This window comes from Pistacia vera, unplaced genomic scaffold (genome assembly GCF_008641045.1).
Source record: "Pistacia vera cultivar Batoury unplaced genomic scaffold, PisVer_v2 Contig1171, whole genome shotgun sequence".
Lineage (NCBI taxonomy): Eukaryota > Viridiplantae > Streptophyta > Magnoliopsida > Sapindales > Anacardiaceae > Pistacia > Pistacia vera.
In genome coordinates, this window is record NW_022195217.1 from 1 (window position 1) to 27,365 (window position 27,365).

The 27,365-nt window shown below is 33.8% G+C and overlaps 2 pseudogenes; both read right to left on the reverse strand.

Annotated features, from left to right (window-relative positions):
* Nucleotides 1–6,486: 6,486 nt before the first annotated feature.
* Nucleotides 6,487–8,346, reverse strand: LOC116107897 (annotated as a pseudogene).
* Nucleotides 8,347–17,303: 8,957 nt separating this feature from the next.
* Nucleotides 17,304–19,136, reverse strand: LOC116108023 (annotated as a pseudogene).
* Nucleotides 19,137–27,365: the final 8,229 nt, after the last annotated feature.

Genomic DNA, 27,365 nt, shown 5'->3' on the forward strand with positions numbered 1-27,365 from the left:
ATTCTTTAATTGTCTCAATATACTTCAATTTAATCATACATGGGGTATTTTTATCACCAAAATAGAGTCACTTTCATGACTCTAACACATCCAACAATCGTTTACTTACATAATAAATTGGCCACTGGACTCTCTCCTCCCCGCGAAGTAGTGCTGCATTGATCACGTGTAAAGACATAGATAGGTATAAGAGGAGTGGTTCTCTGGGTATTGGTTTTGATAATAGTGTAGGCTGCACGAGGTGTTTCTTCAACTCTTGGAGAGCTCTCTCACATTCCTTGGTCCCCTTGAACTCTTTATTACCCTTCAATACCTCAAAAAATGGTAGACACTTGTCCGTCACTCGAGAAACGAAGCGACCAAGAGCAATAACTCACCCAGTCAGGCTTTGAACTTGCATCGACTTTGTTGGGCTTTGCATGTTCAATAGTGCTTGAATTTTCTCTGGGTTTGCTTCAACACTGCGCTAATTTACCATGAATCCTAGGAATTCCCCTGAGCTAACCCCGAATGCACACTTCAGGGGGTTTCACTTCATCTAGTATTTTCTGAGGATACTAAACATCTTTCTCATGTGCTCGACTTGATCTTTTGCATCCTTTAACTTGGCAAGCATGTCGTTAATGTACACCTCAATGATTCTGCTGATCAATTTCGCAAACATTTTATTAACTAAACACTAGTATGTTGTCCCAGTGTTCTTCAAATCGAATGGTGTAACCCTCTAACAATAAATACCTCGGGCAATAATAACTAAGGTGTGCTCCTCATCAAGCTTATACATCAGGATTTGATTATATCCCGAATAAGTATCCATGAAGCTAGGTAGTGCGTTCATGGTCGTTACATCTACTAGCCAGTCTATCCGAGGTGAAGGAAAGCTGTTTTTTGGGCACGCGTTGTTTAGATAGGTAAAATCAACATTAGTCCGCCACTCGCTGTTTGATTTTTTGACAAGGACAGGATTGGTGAGGCAGTGTGCATATTTCACTTCCCTTATGAAGTTGATATGGAGGAGTTTATCAACTTCTTCCTTGAGCACCCTAGAGTACTCAACATCCATTGACCTTTTTTTCTGTTAGATTGGCCTGACTTCTGGGTCAATGTTAAACCTGTGGCACATAATTTCGGTGCTGATCCCTACCATGTTTGCATGAACCCAGGGGAACATGTCCAAATTCTCTGTCAGGAACCCAATTAACTTCTCTGATAGCCCGTTGTTGAGGTTGCCCTTAATCTTTAATATGCAAGTCAGTCCCTGCTTACTGATAGGGACCTTGCGTAGCTCCTTTATTGTACTAGTTAATGGTTCCTCCTTATGGATACGAGGATCTATTGTATCCCAAAGTGGTCCGGGTTGTGGCTTGGTTCCTACGATCACCATTGTCTGAGGTCGCCTCCATTTTTCAACTGTACTGACTGCTCTTTTATACAACTCTTTGGAGTCTTGTCAACTCCTAACAATCTTGATCCCATTTGGAGTGGAGAATTTCATCGCCTGGCAGCGGACACAAGTTACTGCATTCAAACTGTCAAGGAGTGGCTTGCCCAACACCGCGTTTTACACTGTTAGGTAGTCTACTATAAAAAAATTCTACCATCAACGTCTTCGTATGGGGCTCCTCATCCAAGGTGATGGGCAGGGTGATCATGCCTTTAGGAAACAAACAATCCCTGGTGAAGGCATACAAAGGTGTAGGAGATTACTTTAAGTCTCGCTCGATGAATCATATTTTGCGGAATGCGTTAAGTAGATAATGTTGACCGCATTGTCATTATTTACCATGATCCAGAATACCTTGCTATTAGGAATCAATCTACCCAACGCAGCGGAAAATCAAAAATTAAAAGGATGAATCGATTCCTTATATGCCAAGATCTAGGTATAGATTATATAGTTTACATGTTAAATCAAAATGCTGCCCAAAATAATATCAATCCAGACAAGGATAAGAGATCTTACGCACGTTTGGAGGCTCCTTCAATTGTTTTTGAATCAACTTCGCACCGATTCAATGTAAAACCGAATGAATGGTGATCCATACGAAGACAATCTGAAGAACCAAGAAGGGATTTGCTAGATCCACTTAATGGCTTCAAGAAACAACTTGAATCAAAGAAAAACTTTGATTCACACACAAAGGGAAACGTGAGAGGGTAAAAGTAAAAGGGCTGCCTCTTTTCTTTCATTCATTCATGAATTAAATTTTTCTTTAACACACATGCACTTATATAGTTCATGTGCTAAAACCCTATTCATATAAGGAATAGGCATGAGCTCCAATCCTAATCCACCCTCGTATCCAAACACCCTTGTTATGGTATTTTATTTTTTAATTAATTATTATTATAATTAAAATCAATTAATATATTTATAAAATATATTAACATTTAATTAATAATAATAATTCATATGCATACATATATTTAAATATAATCTCACTAATTTAATTTCAATATTAAATTAAATACAGGCAATAACCTCAATAAATTTAATTGCACTATGAGATTAACAAAATACCCTTTCGTCTAAAAGACGAAAATACCTCTTGTACAAATTGATTCTTAAATTATCTTCTAAGTCCGTGACCCGTAGGCTCCTCATCATACCGACAGTGAGTAGTATCGCGATTACTACTAATTAATCGTCTCACTACACACAGACTAAGATTGACCCCTAGTAAGGCATCATGGCCACCCGATAGATTCACATTCAACGAAATAACTACCTATTAACGATATGGTTACCATGCAATTAAATCATTTCACCATCCGTTATCTCATTGAGACTGAGGTGTAGAAATAGTGTCAACCTCAGTTACTCTCGATATCTTTGTATTCAGTTACTGGACCAATGACTGGATAAATAAATTGAACTGAGCAACAACTCAATCCCACCGTGGCCATAGATTTAGTGTCATTGCCATTTACTAAATTGTATAGTGAGATAAATTCTCCTGTACCTGGGAGTGATGAATCATTTGTCGATCCACCATAGTCTTGATACACTCCTCGATGCAGTCAATCACTATCGTATTGACAGCTCTGAATAGAATTGTGTTGGGCTAGTGTTAAACTATACTAATCGGTGCACAAGGCACTCTGGTGATGTCAAGTCTAAGGATCACATGCACCACCATTCGTTAGAAGATTTATTCCATAGACACTAGGGTTACCATTTATATGGAATCCTCTGGTGGGTTAGTCCAGTGAATTTGTCTATAGCAAGCACCCATGTGTTATACTAGGTTGTTGACAAACAACCTTGACAAGTGAGATTAGTCACTAACCTTCGACATGATCGTTTAACACTATAATAACCTTACCGTATTATCTATATCCTTGGTCAGAATAATACTGGGGCTACGGACATTTCTAGAATGGCCACCATATGTGATCATAGGGTTCTCACTATCAAGATTTGAAACACTTTATACTTTCTCACGGTTCTACCATCCTAAGGACATATATCAACACATACAAATATGATTTACATGATATAGTAGCAAATGCCTTTTATTGATTAATAAACATTATTACAAAGAGTTAATTCTATAATAATTTATTAGCTCTAGGGCACCTACTCCAACACGTTGTTCCTGATCTTAGTTTTGATCACAAGCGTATCACGGCGGGGTGATGTACCATGTCGCCCTCTTCTTCCATTAAGCCAATGATTTTGCTCTCTGCCTTGGGCTGTTTTGACGACTCAAGGCTAAGAACTTGGGGCACCAAGTCTATTCTTGCCTCTTGGGCATGTTGTGTGCGAGCATGTCAGGAATCTCCTGCAATGTTAGGCCCACCATAAATCATTCTTACCTGGTGACCTCTTGCTTGAAAAGACACTAGCTGTTGCTCGCCATGACCTTTTTGATCGTCACGAGTTCATGTTTTGTCAATGAACTCTTTGAGATGACATCTTTTGATGAGGTCTTTGATTGCATCCTTCAGGGCATGACATTCATTTATGTTATTGTCAATGTCCCTATGGAAACGACAATACTTTTTGAAGTCTCTTTTGCCTTTTTGCCCCTTCATTTTTTTAGGACGAGGTAGTTTCTATACCTCATTGATACTGCCAAGATTGATTGAGTGGACCACCAGGGGGTGTACGGGGCAAAACGAGGAAAGGCTCTTTTCCCCTTTTTGGTTGGTTCTCTATTTCTTCGGGAAATGGTGGCTTATCTCGGTCACCTCGATCTTGATAACCCTTTTTCTTTTCCTCGAATCGATCATTTCTTGCTGGACAAGGGCACTGCTCGGGTCCCGCCAATGCAGCCACTAAGCTTTCTAATAGTTGGTATTTGGCCGCAATTTGATAATATGGCAAGACCACGTGATCCTCGCCTTGTAAATCTTTTCAAAGGTCTGTTTGTGGTCTAATCTTGACATTAAGCGTTCGGATTGACTCTTCTAGTGCATCCATGTCCTTTGACCGCTCATTCCGAAACCTTATTATATGAAGTCAAGTTTCACCTTTTTCTTCCGGATGTTGCTTAAGTAACTCAAGGGTATGGTGAATTGCCTTCTCCCTGGAACTGCTGGATATATAGCAAGTGAACTGTTGCCATGAATGGATGAAGCTCACGCGAGCCTTTTATACCATCTATTCGCATCTCCTACAAGGGTTACTTTGCGTGATCACAAACTTAAGTGCACTCAACCAGGTCATTAAAAGCATCAAGGTGATCTTTAGGTTCACCACTTCCTTTGAACTTGATGTCCGTGCTTTGAATCCTTGAGGTAAAGGTGTCTGGCGCACCACTCCTAAAAATGGGGAGTTTACTACTCCTGTGGCTTGGTTTTCCCGACGAGCCCTCAGGTCATCAAGCATTCTTTATACCAGATCCAACTCCGTATTCACAGTGCATTCTACTCCCAGGCTCTATTGGCTCGTTGTTAGTGATGTGGTGTCAAAGATCGGTGCTTTGTGTGCCAAGTTTATTGCAAGCTAGTGCATGCTGTCAACTATAGTTGCTCAGATGATAGGTGATATCCTATCTGGGTTATTTCTCCTTTGATGTGGTGCAAACCGGCACGTTGGGCGTCTAATTGACATGCATTTTGACCTCCGCGAGCTCAGAATGAGCTTGCCCTGGCATGGGTCCTGACCGACATGCCAAGTTTAATTTTATGCTACTTAGGGTGAGCAGTGTCCTTGCAAACCTGTATTTTCTTCTAGAGGCTTTTTTCCAGGTCGTTGTCCCAGATTATTATGAGTTGGCCTCTAGTTGATGCACAATGTTTGTCCTACGTCGCCTATGATGGTGCTCATTGGGTGAGCTAGAACTACATTTGCAGTTTCATTCTCTCAGTTTGGGGTTGGCTTAGTGATGTTTCGTTGGCTTGACGATGGACTCTCTTGCTGTGCATTCTTCACACGACCACATCTTGTTGAGGGTCTACACGTATTGTTGAGTGATCTCAACATGTCCAACACCCTTATTATCCGGATTGGATGTGCCACCCCCTTATGCATTCATTGGCTGAATCACAATTGGGATCAATGGTGGGTGACTCGTTGGGGCCACCTGGTTGACCTCTTGATGGCCTGTCCCAGTATCTCATTAAGGTTGTTACCAGTGTTGGCTACAGAGTTTTTGGTATGTACCATGGTGGTCGAACGGTGGTTATTGTTGGAAAATAAGATTACAGAATGTTTGCCGTCCTTCTAGCGCCAAAATGCTGTTACAAATTATGCAACAACTGGAAAAATCCAATTGACCTTGACGGAATCCGATTGAATGTGCGCGTGATTAATTAAAATCAGCAATATGAATAAAAAAGCCACCAACAGTTTTTAAAGTGATCCAGTGAGCTATTAACTCTCTGGCCTATCTATTTGTTATCTATTGATGCATTGAGTACAAAATAAGTATAATCTCTCTAAAATTGCTAACCCTTTACAATGAGTTTTCTAGGTTTTTATACAAATCTGATAACGGCCATTATTTTCGGGATCATGGTTTAGTCATGGAAAGTTAATCCCATGATTGGCGTGATTGCGCTAAGTCTGGGATTGAACGATAAGGTTCCGAAATCCTCTCCTTGATATTAGGGATAAGACTTATTACAATCTGTAAACAACTGTCCAGTAGCTCGCTGCTCCAGCTTCACTTTCCCCGAGCTATACCTGATTTCCGAGCTTGTCAAAAACTCTCGCACAACAAGAAGCATTCTGAAAAATAAAAATTTATATAATAATCATTTGTGTGTAAAAATACTGCATTCCTCAATGAACACAACTCTAAGTAACGTTATATTCCTTCCATTACATTTATATAATTAGGGATCATTCTACAGGAGGAAATTATCATACAGAAAAAAGTTAATCAAGATCATCGATCAGACGAGCGATTAATACCCTTTATCCCATCCAAAAATTATCGTTCTTATTCATGGTTTTACAAAGATCGAATGATATTGCAATGATTTCACCCTCCCGCTACCGTAAAATTTTTTGTAATTAGCTACTACTAAATATGATTAATTTCTTCCAATCCTTAAGGAAGAATCAACACCTTTCCTTAGTTGAAGCAAAGAGTTTTGCAATCTCAAGTTGAGTATTGGCAATGATCTCAGTTCTTTTGAGGTCCATTTCTCCTCTTTTAGCTTCAGCTTCAACTCTCATTTTCTCAATCTCTCTCATTGTCTCCATTCTTGCTTGTTCTGATCTCACCACTACTTCTGCTAGCCACCGGGCTTTCAGCTATTTCCCATTCTTCCCGTTTTCGCCCTCTTCTTTTTCTCCATTTTCATCTTCAATTTCTTCGCCGTTAACTTCTCCTTGTCGTGACTGTATAGAGCTGGTGTGCTACTGTCTGTTTCCATGGCTTCTTGTCTGATAATGGTCTGATATTTTAGTTTTCCACCCCATCTTCCTGTCAAAAGGAAGCAACGTAATTTAATGAAACTTTATCCGTATATAATACTACATATTTAAATTTTAAAACTTCTAACAAAACAAACATATCACTTTATATACTCTCTCGATCTAATAAATCACACCATATTGCATTTATCACAATTGGAAAAGAGAGATGTCCCACGCAGCCATGGCATCGAAAGGGAAAAGCCGCGTTGGGCAACTCACACCGGCGCAAATCGTCCAAGCACCATTGTCGGAACAATGAGCCCTGACACCGGGCGGATGGCTACATAAGCCAACGCCAAAACTCTTCGAGATTAATTTTGCCACAAATTTTTTTTATTTGTTATACCGTCTCCCAACACCAACTATCGCATTGGGGGACATTTTCTGTTTCCAACTTCTGTATGGCGTAATATTGTCCGGAGAGTCTATCTATATATAATATATATTGTAAATATGATGATAAAATTGAGTTCGACAAAACTGATGTGATATGTCCATAAACTCTCTAATCTAACTACTTTTTTTTCTCCTTATTGCTTCTATATAGATGCTCCCAAGTATGGTAATATTGTTGAATGAATGATGAAAGTTAAAAGATTGTTCCTTTCAACAGCAAATATTCCTTATATACTAGGTGTCAACTAATTTCCTCTTTTTGAATCAAATACTACCTGCAGTAATTATTTTTCTCTGTTGCTAAATAAATAATAAATATATGGATCGATTTGATAAAGTAAAAATTGAAGTAAAATTCTGAGTATAAATATCAGTTTGACTGCATATCTTTTCAAAAATTTAATAATAAATTTTACTGCATACCTTCTCCAGTAATTTATTATTAACTCAAAAATTTAAAAAAAAAATGTTTGATTAATTTCCATTGAAACATCTGACACTGACCTTGCCAATCCTAACCAACTCCCAATGGACCCATGTGAGTTTTGAGTGTTTCCAGTAGCCGCTGGAACCCCTTGTGGAGGAGCCGCGGCAGAGGCGGAGTAGCTGCGGCGACGGTTCAAGCAACATCAAAGAGGTTTAACCGGTTGGTCTGCTGCTGCTGCAGCGGCTGAGGCTGCGGCTGAGCACTTCCACGTAGTAAAAGATCGAGGCGTGGATACAAAAGCAAGATGATCCATCCGCATTAGCAGACTCTGATCTGTACCTTTTCTTCATTGACTCAATCTTGTTCTTGCACTGCGTTTGAGTTTTTGGAGACTTTGTGTTATTCGCTCGCGACGAAACGTGTCGCCGCGACCTCTTCCCATTCATGTCCCTTGAGTTTGGCCCGATTTCTGAGCACCCATTTGTTTTTCATAAGCCCTCAAGTAGAGTTGAAACCGCGCCTCGCTCCATTCATCGCGTTTCAGTCTGTCGTTGCTGGGAGTAAGGGCTTTTTGGGGAGTCTTCTTTGTTGTTGGGGAGGAGGAGAGTGGAGTGGGTCTTGTTAGTTTCTTTTGTCCCTCTCTCCTCATGATAAAAACCAAATACTTTTACTGTGTGTTTATCTAGCATTTAACATTTATGAAGGAAGCTAAATGTTGAGGGAAGTTTAAAGAAATGGCAAGTTGCAGGGAGAGAGGGAGAGGAATGGAGGAGTGAAAAGTATGGGAGATTAGAGAACCACTAGCATTAGAATTTAGAAAGATGATCAAAGGAAAAGGTTATTTTAGTGGCCAACCAAAGATAGCCACTAGCATTCAGCAATGGAAACATGGAATAATTTGGAGTGTTAGTTAATTACATGTTTTGTATACAACTATTTCATAATTGAAAATTTTAAGGTTCGGACCTCGGCATTTTCTAAACCAGTGATAACTGTAAGAGGTAATTCTTTTTTTTTTTTTTTTTTTTTGTTTTTTATGTTCATACTTTAAAAGATAAAAAATTTCAGGTGCATGTTTACATTGACAATAATGTTTAATTACAAAATTAAGATTTCAAATTTGTATCTCCATTTTTTTTTTTTTTAATCACATCGGACTATCAGATCATTTTATTAAGCACCTTAATTAATCTCCGAGCCCATTGAACAACCTTACAAGTTCATGTTCCAAGTACCCATATTAAATTTGTGATAAATGACTCCTAATGTTCAAACACATAGAGTCAATAAAAGAGTAAACTTTTTAACCGTCACAGCAACCCCTAAGTTTATCATTGGTAATTGGTTTAGCAACATCTCCTTATGCAATTACTAAATTAATTCATACAAATTAGAATCTCAAATTTGTATCTTACCTATGTAACAGCTGATTTGACAATATTTTTTTTTAATTAATAGAATGATATGATAAGTAACTTCGTATAATTACAGATTCACGTAACATTACTCTTGATTATTGAAAACCCTAAGACCTATATACCCCTCAAAGTTGGCTCTAGAGAAAACAAACTAATTTCAAAGTAGAAAAAGAGAAAATAATTAATAACTTTATGTGTTATAGATATCATTTATCTCCAAATGATGATTTTAATTTATAGGAAATAAAAGATTGAATTCAATTTGTTGATAGACAATTACACTTCACGAAAATAAATGAAGGCTGATACACATTTATACATGAGTTGAAGGAAGAATTTAAATAAGGGAGGAATTAAAAGGGTTAAGGTAGTGGGCAATGCAACAAAGAAAGTGTGGATTTTTGTCAAAGAAGCAATGATAGTACCCTTATAACTTTAGCTTTCTTTTTAGCTATTTGATTGTTGATTGTTTGTGTGGTTGGGTGATTTTGGCTGTTAGCGTTGATATGAAGCAACCAAGAAATCCACTGGAAATGGCCTTATAAGAACGGGTGGTGTTAGTGGTGATGGTGGTGGGTCACTCACGTGGCTCTGCAACCCACTCCATCCATTCCCATCCCATCCATCACCCTCTTGCATCTCCACCCTTCTGCTTTTCCTCTCTCAACCCGCTTTCCTTCTTCAATCTTTTTAGCTATTTTTTTTCGGATGTTCACATCATCTTTATATTTATTAATTGGGATATCAATTCCGTAAATTATATAATAAATAATAGATGTATATTAGTTATTATGATTCCTTTCATTGTTTTAAAATTCTGATGTATTACATCATTTATATTTTAACTATTATATTATACAAGTATGAATAGGTAAATTTTTTTGATAAGCAGAGTGAATTGTTTAATACATATGTCAAGATTCTGTCTAGGTTAGAATAAGTGAAAAAGAAATTTCTGTGTACACGAATAACGACCCATTCCCCAAAACTTTTTTGGGTCACTTTTGATATACGTTTTTAGCATTTTGCTTTTTGCTTTTGAAAGTTTGGAGGATTGATGACCACTAGAGTGGAGGATGACTTTTGGGCATTAGCTTTTTGTATTTGGCACCACAGACAATAGGCTCTTAATTGCTTCTAGTACCAAATTTGTATGAATGCCTTATCACGCAGAGGTAATCCCTCAACTCATTTGTTTTTGAATAAATAATAAAATAAAAACAAAGTTGGGGGCCCTAGCTTTAGCATTAACTTTGTGTGATTGGTGACCAATGTTGTGGATTTTTCAAAGAGCAAAAATCAGCTTTAGTACTAGGTCCTTTATTGGTCATTATAATGTCCATACAATTGGCCTTGGTGTTGCGGACTTGGAAGAAAGAACTTAGACTAAATGCCATGTCAAAGTATGGAAATTTAGTGAAATTTCCCTACTACAATAATTTGTTTTTTTTCAACAAATAAAGAACCCTTTCAATCACTTCATTTTAATATAATATTTTGAAAAAAAAAAATATTGCATTTTAATCAGAGGAAATCTATTACAAAAAAACAAAAAAAGCTCCAAAAATGTATCATCAAAAAACAGGATTTTTTGGTTCTAGAAGCACATATAGTTTTACAAAAAAAAAATAAAATTTGTTAGTGTATTTGTTTTACTCACTAAAATAAAAAATAATTATTTTAGATTAGAAGAAATAGAATTTTTAAGATAACATTCATCATCATGAATATTTAGATATTGTTAGAAACACATTATTTAATTTTATGAATCTAATCGGAAGGCAAGCCAAAATAATCTCATTTCACACGCAGGAAAGTATAATTGACATTTAGATTGAATATTATCAATATTCTTAAATAATAGGTTACAACAATACTCAAACAGGCGCTAGAAGGAGGGGGGGTTGAACAACCTCCGATCCTTCGGGTTACACCACACAGCTCTGATACCACTGAGGCTATCCAGCGTCTGGTTTTGGCCTTTCATTTTTAAATTAAAAATTATTTGACATATAACTGAAGAAAACAAACGTTAAATTCAAAAATAAGTTATAGAATTTTTGGCAAGTGGGACCAACATTTAGAGTTCCTAAACGATAATAAATTTGAATCAAAATCATACAAAGTTGGATAGCAAAACTTCTGACTTTTTACCATATTATAATGCTCTAAAATCCTCTTTAATACATCCACTAGCATTATCGATGTAACGAGGGTTTTCTAATCCTGTGAATTAAATTTGTATGCATATGTGTGTCTGAATTATTATCTAACCTTCTAAGAGATACTGTAATAATTTTTCATAAATATCATACCACGCTTATTAGGTTGGTTTTTGAATAATTGTTTTATGTGATAAAAATCATATGTTAATGGTATACACTACTTTTTCTTCAAGATTAAGTCGATTTATATTTTCACTATCCTCTCATATACAGTTGTCCATCCTTCTATATTCGCCATTGACAATGGTTAAAAAGAGTTTGGCCCAAAAATAAAAGAGAAAAATTGGTTGTTGGTGGTTTATAAGTTAGTGGTGTGCTTTAATAGGTAAAGGTCCATTGGCGTTATTTTAGACACATTAATATACTTACAAGATCAGTGATTTGATTGTAAAGTAACGATTATGGAATAAAGTTAGAGCATCTAGATATAGTTGGTTACCATTTTGTTGTGCTTTAACACATTCTTCAAAAAACATAATCCATAACGTCATTACAAATTTCAAATCTTTGCTTCACATCCAACCATTCTCACCCATTCAAATCTTATATAGTTTTATAATTACAATTTTTAGTACTTTTCAACATTTTGATGGACTGTTTAAGACTGTATTATCTTTGAACTGTGGTTCCAAAGGGTGTTTGCATATCTACAAGTTTTTTTTTTTAGTAATTTAAAAAGATATTTACTACTTTTTGGAAAATTCTTAAGACTTACTTTCTTTGTTGACAATATTTGAACCGATATTTAAATACTTTTGAAAATTATTGACGCCTTTACAACTTAATTTTGTTTGAATTAGCCTCCAACCCAGAGTTGTCGATAATAATATAAGAAAAGATAAAAAAGGTTGAAGTATGAGTCTAAATTGTGCACAAATTTAGTGGTAATCGACAGTTACTAAGGACAAAAATTTACAAGTGTTTAATTTGAAATTTGAAAAAAAGAAACTGTTTGTATTTTGTCCACCATGGTGGAAGTGGACTCACATTTAATGTGGTTTTTGGTGGGAACAGTTAACCTAATTTATTTTTTAAACAGTTCTCTTCTCTTCTCATTCATTTGCTTTTCTCTTTCTCAATCGACCTGAAACTATCACTTAATTCTCATGCACCATATGGATTTTTTTTTTTTTTTGATTAGTCTGTTCTCAAAATATTTCAACCCATATTATATATCAAATATTGTTACATGCAATATTTTGTTATTAATTAATTGCTTTGACATGATTAGCTCTTTGACTCCTGAGACATTCTTGTCTTTGCTTAGTCTTATGATGGTAATAACAGGTTTTATAGCGTCATTAGTTACGCGTTAATTGTCAAAAATTCATTATACACTGACATGATGCCCCCGTCTTGGGTGAGTATATTTATGTCAATATTTTTGAAATAGATTGTAACAATTTACTTAGAACACAATAACCTACTATCATATATATAATATTATATATATATATATATTAATAATAGTTTGTGTTTAAATAAAACATTAAATAATTGTAACTTGTATAATTAATTATTCAAGTATAAGTAGATGTTATTAAATCATTTCATCTAACTTGAGAAGATCACCTGAATATTATATGGTCTAATTATATTTTCAGGATCATCACCTTGTACAATTGATATTATTTTTGCAAAAATACATTTGATATTTGATGTCAGTATTTTGTAGTGAATCGTATATGATATTTAATATTACCTGAATATTATCAAAATCAACTATTTAAACTCAAAATTTATATTGATCTTCTGTAATTTTTATAACTTATATTCATTTTCAAGTTGCGTTGCACGGTTATGTTTATTATATTTTTTTTTTACATTATTATTGGTTTTTTTGTGTTTTAAATATATATTTTCTATATTTAAGTTCATTTTATATTGAATTGATAATTAAAAAAATTAATAAATAAAATATCCACAAATTGAACTCAAAGTTTATATCATCATGATTCTTCTCAAATATGTTGTCATTTGACATTTGCTACCAAAGTTTAAAACTTTGTCAAAGCAAAAAATTTACAGGATAACCCACTGGGTATTATTGATAAATCTATAAACTAATTAAAGAAAGAGAAACCTTGTTGAAAAATGTGAACTTTAAAGCAAGAGACTTGCAGAGCCAAGGAAAAAATTGATTTTGATTGTTGAGAAGATAAAGTGAATTATTTTTATTATTATTATTTTAGAAATAAAAAAAATTAAAAATGTTGAGAAAAGAACTCACATAGAAAGCAACAACAACTCTAACAGTATAATCTGAAGGCAACTTAATTGAAGTATTGAAGAAGTCATGAAGATAAAAGTCTTGTGACACAAATCCATTTGCTGCAATTAGAATTGACCACCACCTATAACAAAAAAAGCATTTGATGATAGCATCCTAAAGAAAGACAATAATTGTAAAACCCACAAATCAAACAACAAAATCAATCCAAAAATCAACCAAAAAAAAAAAAAAAAAGATAGAATAAATATAATTAAAACTACATATCAATATTTGTTTTCCTTTGTCATCACTAAAATTGAATTTGTTTTATGTGTGTGATGATAAAATGAATGGTTCGGAAGTAAGTCTATAGTTATTCTAATTCATAATATAATATATCAAATTAAAGTCATATCTTTCTAGTTTCCAAAGATTCAAACCGCTCATCAATTAAATTTTTATTGAGCAAGTTATGACTAATTTACTACTGACTGTTCAGTGAAAATCGAGAAACAAGGAAAACTGAAATAAATGTGATGATAAAAGAAATGGTTCGAAAATAGGGCTAAAGTTATCCAAATTAAGTGTATTATATATTCAATTAAAGCCATGTCTGTCTAGTTTCTAAAGGTTTAAACCTCTCATCAATTGAATTTTTATTGAGCAAGTTATGGTCAATTTACTATTGACTGTTCAGTGGAAACCAAAATATGTGTGATGATAAAAAGAATTCGGAAATGGAGCTAAAGTTATCCAAATTAAGCGTATGATATATCAAATTAAAGCCCTATCTGTCTAATTTCTAAATATTCAAACCTCTTATAAATTTGATTTTTATTGAGAAAGTTATGGTCAATTTACTACTGATTGTTCAGTGGAAACCGAAATGTGTGTGATGATAAAATGAATTATTTGACAGTGGGGCTACAGTTATCCAAATTAAGCGTATAATATATCAAATTAAAGTCTCGTCTATCGAGTTTCTAAAGATTTAAACCTCTCATCAATTGGAGTTTTATTGAGCAAGTTATGGTCAATTTACTATTAATTGTTAAGTGGAAACCTAAATGTGTATGATGATAAAATGAATAGTTTACTAAAGTCATATGGTTTAGCATCAAACATCAATTGATATTTGTTAAATAAATGAAATTAGTTATATTTAGCAACAAACTTTTTTCATAATATATTTATGTAACATAAAAGATATAATCAAAAAGAGATAGAACAATTATAATTAAAACTATATATCAATATTTGTTTTCCTTTAAGGACATTAATAATGGTTCGATATATTATAAATGGTTTACTAAAGCTACATGGTTCGGTTACAAACATCAGATAATATTTTTGATACAAACAGAATTTGTTATATTCAGTAACAACCTGTTTTTTAATATATGTATGTAACATAAAAAAAATATCAACAAAAAGAGATAGAACAAATACAATTAAAACTACATATCAATATTTGTTTTCCTTTGCTATCACTAAAATTCAATTGGTTTTATGTGTGTGATGATAAAATGAATGGTTCAGCCATAGGTCTATAGTTATCCAAATTCTTTGTATAATATATCAAATTAAAGCTCTATCATTCTAGTTTCCAAAGATTTAAACTGCTCATCAATTGGGTTTTTATTGAGTAAGTTATTGCCAATTTTCTACTAATTGTTCAGTGGAAATCGAGAAACAGGGGAAATCGAAATATGTATGATAATAAAAGAAATGGTTTGAAAGTGGGGTTACATTTATCCAAATTAAATGTATATTATATAAAATTAAAGCTCTATCTGTCTAGTTTCTAAAGATTCAAACCTCTCATCAATTGGAGTTTTATTGAGCAAGTTATGGTCAACTTACTACTGACTGGTCAGTAAAAACTGAAATGTGTGATGATAAAAGGAATTGTTTGACATTGGGGTTACAGTTATCCAAATTACGCATGTAATATACCAAATTAAAGGCTTGTATGTCTAGATTCTAAGGATTCAAACCTCTCATCAATTGGAGTTGTATTAAGCAAGTTATGGTCAATTTACTACTGACGTTTTAGTGGAAGCCGAAATGTGTGTGATGATAAAATAAATAGCTCATAAGTGGGGCTACAGTTATCCAAATTAAGCATATAATATATCAAATTAAAGCCCTATCTTTCTAGTTTTCAAATAAACCACTCATCAATTGGAATTTTATTGAGCAATTTATAACTAATTTACTACTGACTGTTTAGTAGAAATCAAGAAATATGAGAAACCGAAATGTGTGTGATGATAAAAGGAATGGTTCGGAAGTGGGGCTACAGTTATCAAAATTAAGTGTATAAATTAAAACACTATTTATCTAGTTTCTAAAGATTCAAACCTCTCATCAATTAAATTTTTATTGAGCAAATTATGGTCAATTTACTACTAATTGTTTAGTGGAAGTCGAAATATGTATGATGATGAAAGGAATGGTTCGGAAGTGGGGACTACAATTATCCAAATTAAATGTATAATATATCAAAGTAAAGCCTTGTCTGTCTAGTTTCTAAAGATTTAATCCTCTCATCAATTGGATTTTTATTGAGCAAGTTATAATCAATTTACTATTTGATTGTTCAGTGGAAACCGAAATGCATGTGATAATAAAATGAATGGTTTACTTTACTCAAATTTAAGGAATTATCATATTAGAACTGATGAGAAATATTTCAAATAACACCTATTAATTGGAAAACGGAATCAGCCAAAATTAATTCATTTAACATATATACTCGCACATCAACAGGACATAAACAATAAATCATTCATATAACAAATTAAAATACACGAATGTTTTTATAGAAAACATATTCAACACAATTGAACTGTTTCTACTAATATAGATATGACACATACTCACAGTTCGGCTGACAATAAGATCATATTCGATTTGATCTTAGTAAAGTATATGAACATTTCCTTGAAAACAAACATAACAAAATTTAATCGATCTTCATGTTAAGATTTGTTAAGGAACAATTATTCATTCGTATAACAACTTTTACCTAAAAACGAAATCAACAAAAGTTAATTAATCTTCATATTAAAATTGTTAAGGAATACACTTACTGTTTAGTAGGACGAACACAATTAATCATTCAAATAGATTGACCAAACAAAAACAGTCATTCAATCAAATAATAACCGTTAAAATTGTTAAGAGATGTACTTACAATTTCGTATTAAAATAGTTAGAAGATATGCTCACAATTTAGAAGAACGAATCAAAATAACAACTCATTTGACAATGTCAATCAAACATCCTGCCTTTATTCCATGCCAATTCATGAATCTACAAAAACATAAAAAAAAAAAAAAATCATCGATTAATAAAATCATGAAGAACGGACGTATTATTGACACAAACTAACATGACCTATAAACAATTAACAAAAGACCAGACGTATTGTTGACACCAACTAACATATTGTCATAATACAGAACTGAACATACGCCCCTTTTATAACCCCTTATTTTGACCTTTCGAATGCCAGCACAATGAAATAGATTACATTTATATAATTAGCGGATCATTCTACAGGAGGATTATCATACAGAAAAAAAGTTAATCAAGATCATCGATCAGACGAGCGATTAATACCCTTATCCTCATCCAAAAATTATCGTTCTTATCAGTGGTTTTACAAAAGATCGATATGATATGCAATGATTTCACACCTCCCGCTACCGTAGAAATTTTTGTAATTAGCTACTACTAAATATGATTAATTTCTTCCAATCCTTAAGGAAGAATCAACACCTTTCCCATTAGTTGAAGCAAAGAGTTTTGCAATTCTAAGTTGAGTATTGGCAATGATCTCAGTTCTTTTGAGGTCCATTTCTCCTCTTTGCTCAGCTTCAACTCTCATTTTCTCAATCTCTCTCATTGTCTCCATTCTTGCTTGTTCTGATCTCACACATACTTCTGTAGCCACCGGATGCTTTCAGCTATTCCCATTCTCCCGTTTTCGCCTCTTCTTTTCTCCATTTTCATCTTCAATTTCTTGGCCGTTAACTTTCCTTGTCGTGACTGTATAGAGCTGGTGTGTACTGTCTTTTCCATGGCTTTCTTGTCTGATAAATGGTCTGATATTTTAGTTTCCACCCCATCTTCCGTCAAAAGGAAGCAACGTAATTTAATGAAACTTTACCGTATATAATACTACATATTTAAATTTTAAAACTTCTAACAAAACAAACATATCACGTTATATATCTTCGATCTAATAAAATCACACCATATTGCATTTATCACAATTGGAAAAGAGAGATCCCAACGCAGCCATGGCATCGGAAAGGGAAAAGCCGCGTTGGGGCAACTCAACACCGGCGCAATCGTCCAAGCACCATTGTGGAACAATGAGCCCGACACCGGGGCGGATGGCTACATAAGCCAACGCCAAAACTCTTCGAGATTAATTTTGCCACAAATTTTTTTATTTGTATACCGTCTCCCAACACCAACTATCGCATTGGGGGACATTTTCTGTTTCCAACTTCTGTATGGCGTAATTGTCCGGAAGAGTCTATCTATATAATATATATTGTAAATATGATGATAAAATTGAGTTCGACAAAACTGATGTGATATGTCCATAAAACTCTCTAATCTAAACTACTTTTTTTTCTCCTTATGCTTCTATATAGATGCTCCCAAGTATGGTATATGTTGAATGAATGATGAAAGTTAAAAGATGTTCTTCAACAGCAAATATTCCTTATTACTAGGGTAGTCAACTATATTCCTCTTTTTGAATCAAATACTACCTGCAGTAATATTTTTCTTGTTGCTAAAATAAATAAATAAATATATGGATCGATTTGATAAAAGAGTAAAATGAAGTAAAATTCTGAGTATAAATATCAGTTTGACTGCATATCTTTTCAAAAATTTAATAATAAATTTTATCATACCTTCTCCAGAAAATTATATTAACTCAAAAATTTAAAAAAAAAAAATGTTTGATTAATTTCCATTGAAGAACATCTGACACTGACTTGCCAATCTATCAAATCCAATGGAACCATGTGAGTTTTGAGTAGTTCCAGTAGCCGCTGGAACCCCTTGTGGAGGAGCGCGCGGCAGGAGGCGGCAGTAGCTGCGGCGACGGTTCAAGCAACATCAAAGGAGGGTTAACCGGTGAGTCTGCTGCTGCTGCAGCGGCTGAGGCTGCGGCTGAGCACTTCCACGTAGTAAAAGATCGAGGCGTGGATACAAAAGCCAAGATGATCCATCCGCATTAGCAGACTCTGATCTTACTTTCTTCATTGACATCAATCTTGTTCTTGCACTGCGTTTGAGTTTTGGGAGACTTTGTGTTATTCGCTCGCGACGAAACGTGTCGCGGACCTCTTCCCAGTCATGTCCCTTGAGTTTGGCCCGATTTCTGAGCACCCATTTGTTTTCATAAGCCTCAGTAGAGTTGAAACCGCGCCTTCGCTCCATTCATCGCGTTTCAGTCTGTCGTTGCTGGGAGTGAAGGGCTTTTTGGGGGAGTCTTCTTTGTTGTTGGGAGGAGGAGAGATGGAGTGGGTTCTTGGTTAGTTTCTTTGTCCATCTCTCCTCATGATAAAACCAAATACTTTACTGTGTGTTATCTAGCAGTTAACATTTATGAAGGAAGCTAAATGTTGAGGAGAAGTTTAAAGAAAATGGCAAGTTGCAGGGAGAGAGAGGGAGAGGGAATGGAGGAGTGAAAAGTAGGGAGAGATTAGAGAACCACTAGCATTAGAATTTAGAAAGATGATCAAAAGGAAAAGGTTAGTTTTAGTGGCCAACCAAAGATAGCCACTAGCATTTCAGCATGGAAACAGGGAATAATTTGGAGTGTTAGTTAATTACATGTTTGTATATAAACTATTTCATAATTGAAAATTTTAAGGTTCGGACCTCGGCATTTTCTAAAACAGTGATAACTGTAAGAGGTAATTCTTTTTTTTTTTTTTTTTTTTATGTTCAATACTTTAAAAGATAAAAAATTTCAGGTGCAATGTTTACATTGACAATATGTTATATATACAAAATTAGATTTCAAATTTGTATCTCCATTTTTTTTTTTTAATCACTGGACTATTCAGATCACGTATATAGCACCTTAATTAATCTCCGAGACCCATTGAACACCTTACAAGTTCATGTTCCAAGTAAACCAGATATTAAATTTGTGATAAATGACTCTAAGGTTCAAACAAATAGAGTCAATGAAAAGAGTAAACCTTTTAACCGTCAAGCCAACCCCTTAAGGTTTATCAATTGGTAATGTTTAGACACATCTCTTATGCAATACTAATTAAATTCATACAAATTAGAATCTCAAATTTTGTCTAACCTATGTAACAGTGATTTGACAATATTTTTTTTAATTATATAGAATGATATGATAAGTAATTTCGTATAATTACAGATTCACGTAACATTACTCTGATTAATTGAAAACCCTAAGACCTATATACCCCTCAAAGTTGGCTCTAGAGAAAAACAAACAATTTCAAAGTAAGAAAAAGAGAAATAATTAATAAACTTTATGTGTTATAGATATCATTTATCTCCAAATGATGATTTAATTTATAGGAAATAAAGATTGAATTCAATTTGTTGATAGACAATTACACTCACGAGAAATAAATGAAGGGCTGAACACATTATACATGAGTTGAAGGAAGAATTAAATAAAGGGAGGAATTAAAAGGGTTAAGGTAGTGGGCAAGGCAACAAAGAAAGTGATGAGTTTTGTCAAGAAGCAAATGATAGTAACCTTATAACTTTAGCTTTCACTTTTTAGGTTTATTTGATTGTGATTGTTTGTGTGGTTGGGTGATTTTGGCTGTTAGCGGTGATATGAAGCCAACCAAGAAATCCACTGGAAATGGCCTTATTAAGAACGGGTGGTGTTAGTGGTGATGGTGGTGGGTCACTCACGTGCTCTGTCACCACTCATCCATTCCATCCCATCCATCACCCTCTTGATCTCACCCATTCTGCTTTCCTCTCTCAACCCCTTTCCTTCTTCATCATTTTAGCTATTTTTTTCGGATGTATCACATCATCTTTATATTTATATTGGGATATCAATTCCGTAAATTATATAAATAAATAAATAGATGATATATTAGTTATATATGATTCCTTTCAATGTTTTAAAATTCTGATGTATTACATCATTTATAATTTAACTATTATAATAATACAAGTATGAATAGGTAAAATTTTATTTGATAAGCAGGTGAATTGTTTAATACATATGCAAGATTCTGTCTAGGTTAGAATAAGTGAAAAAGAAATTTCTGTCACGAATAGCGGACCCATTACCCAAATACTTTTTGGGTCACTTTTGATATACTTTTTAGCATTGCTTTTGGCTTTTGAAAGGTTTGGGGATTGATGGACCACTAGAGTGAGGAGACTTTGTGGCATTAGGCTTTTGTGTATTTGACACTACAATAGGCTCTTAATTGATTCTAGATAGCCAATTTGTTATGATGCCTTATCAACAGAGGTAATCACTAACTCATTGTTGTTAGAATAAAATAAATAAAATAAAACAAAGTTGGGGGCCCTTAGCTTACAATTAATCTTTGTGTGAGGTGTGACCAATGTTGTGATTTTTCAAAAGAGAAAAATCAGCTTAGTAGCTAGGTCTTTGGTCAGTTATATGGTCCATCAATTGGCTTGGTGTTGCGGACTTGGAAAGTAAAGAAACTGTAGACATAATGCATGTCAAAGTATTGGAAAATTTAGTGAAATTTCCACTAAATAATTGTTTTTTTCAACAATGTTAAAAAACCTTTCAATCACTTCATTTTAAATATATTTGAAAAAAAAAATATGCATTTATAGAGGAAATCTATTAAAAAAAAAAAAAAAAAGCCAAAATGTATCATTTCAAAAACAGGATTTGTGTCTAGAAGCTACATATAGTTTACAAATAAAATGTGTAGTGTGATTGTTTATATAAATAAAATGAAAAAAGTATATATTTAGATTAAAGAAAATAGAATTTAAGATAACAATTCATATAAAGAATATTAGATATTGTTAGAAACACATTATTTAATTTTATGAAATCTAAATCTGAAGGCAAGCAAAAATAATCTTCATTTCAAACGCAGGAAAGTTATAATTGACATTTTAGATTGATATTATCAATATTCTTAAAATAATAGGTTAACAAAATACATCAAAAGCGCTAGAAGAGGGGTTGAACCTCCGACCTTGTGGTTAACAGCACACGCTCTAACCAACTGAGCTATTCCAGCTTCTGGTTTTGGCCTTTATTTTTAAATTAATAAATTTGACATATTAACAGAAACGTTAAATTAAAAAATAAGTTATAGAATTTTGGGAAAGTGGGCCAACATTAAAGGTCCTAAGAATAGAAAATTTGAATCAAAATCAATAAAATTGGATAGCAACGCATTAATGAATTTACCATTTATTGCTCTAATAATCTTTAACATCCAATAGCATTTATGATTAACGAGGGTTTTCTATCATGTGATTAATTTGTATGCAGTATGTGTTTGAATTATTATCTAACCTTCTAAGAGATACTGTAATAATTTTTTTAAAGATCATACCACTCTATTAGGAGTGGTTTTGATAATTTTTATGGGATAAATGATATTTTAAGGGTAACAATACTTTTTCAAAGATTAAGTGCGATTATTTCACTATCTCTCATACATTTTCATCATATATTGCATGACAAGAGTGGATAAGAAAATGATGTTGGTTTTAGTTATGGTGCTTTGTGGCTTCGTATTTTCGAATAGCGTATGATTGAAATACTAAGTCATAGTTGTCATATTTGTTGTGTATAGGGCTCTTGGAGAATTGTTAAAAATTGAGTTACAACCATTGATATATTGTTGGTAAAGTTTAGACCGCCAAAGTTGAATCATGTTCATAATATCATGAAAGTATTGTCAATTCAAATTACACATTAACCATCATATTATAACCCTTTGGGACTGTTTGACTTAATTATCTTTGACAAGGTTGCCAAAGGGTGTTGATCTTCAGTTTTTTTTTTAGTATTTAAAGATATACTACTTTTTGAAAATTCTTAAGACTTAATTATCTTGGTGCAATTTTGAAAGATATTTAATCTTTTGGAAAATTATGAACCTTTAAACTTAATTGTGTTGAATAGCCTCCAACTCAGAGGGGCGTATAATAATTTAGAAGAGAAAGAATAAGTTTAGTGAGGGGAAAGTTGATGCAAAAGGTGTAGTGAGGATGGAATGAGAAGATAGTAGGACGAAAAGGAATTACAAAGGGTAATTTGAAATGAAAAAGAGGAGCAATGGTTGTATTTGTCCACCATGGTGTGGACATCACATTTATAGTGGTTTTTGGTGGAACAGTTTAAGCCTAATTAAGTTTTACAGTTTCTTCGTCTCATCATTTGCTTTTCTCTTTTCTCATCGACCGCCGAACTATCAATTAATTCTCATTGGCACCAATTGATTTTTTTTTTTTTTTGAATTAGTTGATTCTTCAAAATTTCAAACCCATATTATATTCAAATATTTTAAATGCAAATATTTGTTATTAATTAGCTTGACATTGATTAGCTTTGACTCATGAAATTTGTCGTTGCTTAGTCTTTAATCGATGGTAATTAACAAGGTTTATAGTCATTAGTTACCAGCTTAATGTCAAAAATATATTATAACTGGACATGAGTCCACGTCTTGGGTGAGTTATATTATCAATATTTTGAATATAGATGTAACAAATTATTATAAAAAATAACTATATTATATATTATATATATATATATATATATATAGTTGTGTTAAGATAAAATTAATAATTGACTTGTTAATTATTAATATAATTAAAGTAGATGTTAAAATCATCATCAACTGAGAAGATCACCTGAATATATATGGTCTAATATATTTTCAGGATCATCACCTTTACAATTGATATTATTTTTGCAAAAATACATTTGATATTTGATGTCAGTATTTTGTAGTGAATCGTATATGATATTTAATATTAACTGAATATTATCAAAATCAACTATTTAAACTCAAAATTTATATTGATCTTCTGTAATTTTTAAATTATTTCATTTTCAAGTTGCGTTGCACGGTTATGTTATTATATTTTTTTTTACATTATTATTGGTTTTTGTGTTTTTAATATATTTTCTATATTTAAGTCATTTATATTGAATTGATAATTAAAAAAATTAATAAATAAAATATCCACAAATTGAACTCAAAGTTTATACATCATGATTCTTCTCCAATATGTTGTCATTGACATTTGCTACCAAAGTTTAAAACTTGTCAAAGCAAAAAATTTACAGGATAAACCCATGGGTATTATTGATAAATATATAACTAATTAAAGAAAGAGAAACCTTGTTGAAAAATGTGAACTTTAAAGCAAGAGACTTGCAGAGCCAAGGAAAAAAAAATTGATTTTGATTGTTGAGAAGATAAAGTGAATTATTTTTATATTATTATTTAGAAATAAAAAAAATTAAAATGTTGAGGAAAAGAACTCACATAGAAAGCAACAACAAACTCTAACAGTTAATCTGAAGGCAACTTAATTGAAGTATTGAAGAAGTCATGAAGATAAAAGTCTTGTGACACAAATCCATTTGCTGCAATTAGAATGACCACCACTATAACAAAAAAAGCATTTGATGATACATCCTAAAGAAGACAATAATTGTAAAACCCACAAATCAACCAACAATCACATCCAAAATCAACCCAAAAAAAAAAAAAAAAAAGATAGAATAAATATAATTAAAAAATACATATCATTTGTTTCCTTTGTCATCACTAAAATTGAATTGTTTTATGTGTGTGATGATAAAATGAATGGTTCGGAGTAAGTCTATTAGTTATTTAATATAATATTATCAAATTAAAGTATATCTTTCTAGTTTCCAAAGATTCAAAACGCTCATCAATATAAATTTTATTGAGCAAAGTATGACTAATTATATACTGATTCTGTTCAGGAAAATCGAGAAGAAAGAGAGAAACAAGGGAAAACTGAATAAATGTGATGATAAAAGAAATGTTCGAAATAGGGCTAAAGTTATCCAATTAAGTGTATTATATATTCAAATTAAAGCCATGTCTGTCTAGTTTTAAAGGTTTAAACCTCTCATCAATTGAATTTATTGAGCAATTGGTCAATTTACTATGACTGTTCAGTGGAAACACAAAATATGTGTGATGATAAAAAGAATTCGGAAATGGAGCTAAAGTTATCCAATTAAGCGTATGATATATCAAATTAAAGCCCTATCTGTCTAATTTCTAATATTCAAACCTCTCTATAAATTGATTTTATTGAGAAAGTTATGGTCAATTTACTACTGATTGTCAGTGGAAACCGAAATGTGTGTGATGATAAATGAATTATTTGACAGTTGGGGTACAGGATCCAAATTAGCGTAGTAATATATCAAATTAAAGTCTCGGCTACTCGAGTTTTCAAAGATTTTAACATCTCATCAATTGGAAGTTTTATTGAGCAAGTTATGGTCATAGCTGTTGCTCGCCATGACCTTTTTGATCGTCACGAGTTCATGTTTTGTCAATGAACTCTTTGAGATGACATCTTTTGATGAGGTCTTTGATTGCATCCTTCAGGGCATGACATTCATTTATGTTATTGTCAATGTCCCTATGGAAACGACAATACTTTTTGAAGTCTCTTTTGCCTTTTTGCCCCTTCATTTTTTTAGGACGAGGTAGTTTCTTACCCTCATTTGATACTGCCAAGATTTGATTGAGTGGAGCCACCAGGGGGTGTACGGGGCAAAACGAGGAAATGGCTCTTTTTCCCCTTTTTGGTTGGTTCTCTATTTCTTCGGGAAATGGTGCTTATCTCGGTCACCTCGATCTTGATAACCCTTTTTCTTATCCTCGAATCGATCATTATCTTGCTGGACAAGGGCACTGCTCGAGGTCCCGCCAACTAATGCAGCCACTAAGCTTTCTAATAGTTGGTATTTGGCCGCAATTTGATAAATATGGGCAAGACGCACGTGATCCTCGCCTTGTAAATCTTTTCAAAGGTCTGTTTGTGGTCTAATCTTGACAGTTAAAAGCGTTCGGATTGACTCTTCTAGTGCATCCATGTCCTTTGACCGCTCATTCCGAAACCTTATTAAATATGAAGTCAAGGTTTCACCCTTTTCTTTCCGGATGTTGCTTAAGTAACTCAAGGGTATGGTGAATTGCCTTCTCGCCTGGAACTGCTGGAGATATAGCGAAGTGAACTGTTGCCATGAATGGATGAAGCTCACTGCGAGCCTTTTATACCATCTATTCGCATCTCCTACAAGGGTTACTTTGCGTGATCACAAACTTAATGCAACTCCACCAGGTCATTAAAAGCATCAAGGTGATCTTTAGGTTCACCACTTCCTTTGAACTTGATGTCCAGTGCTTTGAATCCTTGAGGTAAAGGTGTCTGGCGCACCACTCCTAAAAATGGGGAGTTTACTACTCCTGTGGCTTGGTTTTCCCGACGAGCCCTCAGGTCATCAAGCATTCTTTATACCAGATCCAACTCCGAATTCACTAGTGCATTCTACTCACAGGCTCTATTGGCTAGTTGCTAAGTGATGTGGTGTCAAAGATCAGTGCTATGAATGCCAAGTTTATTAAGCAAGCTAGTGAATGATGTCAACTATAGTTGCTCAGATGATAGGTGATATCCTAATCTGGGTTATTTCTCCTTTGATGTGGGTGCAAACCGGCACGTTGGGCGTCTAATTGACATGCATTTTGACCTCCGCGAGCTCATGAAGATTGAGCTTGCCCTAGGCATGGGTCCTGACCGACATGCCAAGTTTAAATTTTATGCTACTTAGGGTGAGCAGTGTCCTTGCAAACCTGTATTTTCTTCTAGAGGCTTTTTTCCAGGTCGTTTGCCCAGATTATTATGAGTTTGGCCTCTAGGTTGATGCACAATGTTTGTCCTACGTCGCCTATGATGGTGCTCATTGGGTGAGCTAGAACTACATTTGCAGTTTCATTCTCTCAGTTTGGGGTTGGCTTAGTGATGTTTCGTTGGCTTGACGATGGACTCTCTTGCTGTGCATTCTTCATCACGACCACATCTTGTTGAAGGGTCTACACGGTATTGTTGAGTGATCTCAACATGTCCAACACCCTTATTATCCGGATTGGATGTGCCAACCCCTTATGCATTCATTGGCTGAATCACAATTGGGATCAATGGTGGGTGACTCGTTGGGGCCACCTGGTTGACCTCTTGATGGCCTGTCCCAGTATTCTCATTAAGGTTGTTACCAGTGTTGGCTACAGAGTTTTTGGTATGTACCATGGTGGTCGAACGGTGGTTATTGTTGGAAAATAAGATTACAGAATGTTTGCCGTCCTTCTAGCGCCAAAATGCTGTTACAAAATTATGCAACAACTGGAAAAATCCAATTGACCTTGACGGAATCCGATTGAATGTGCGCGTGATTAATTAAAATCAGCAAATATGAATAAAAGAAAGACACAAACAGTTTTTAAAGTGATCCAGTGAGCTATTAACTCTCTGGCCTATGTCTATTGTTATCTTATTGATGCATTGAGTACAAAAATAAGTATAATCTCTCTAAAATTGCTAACCCTTTACAATGAGTTTTCTAGGTTATTTATACAAGAATCTGATAACGGCCAGTTATTTTCGGGATCATGGTTTAGTCATGGAAAGTTAATCCCATGATTGGCGTGATTGCGCTAAGTCTGGGATTGAACGATAAGGTTCCGAAATCCTCTCCTTGATA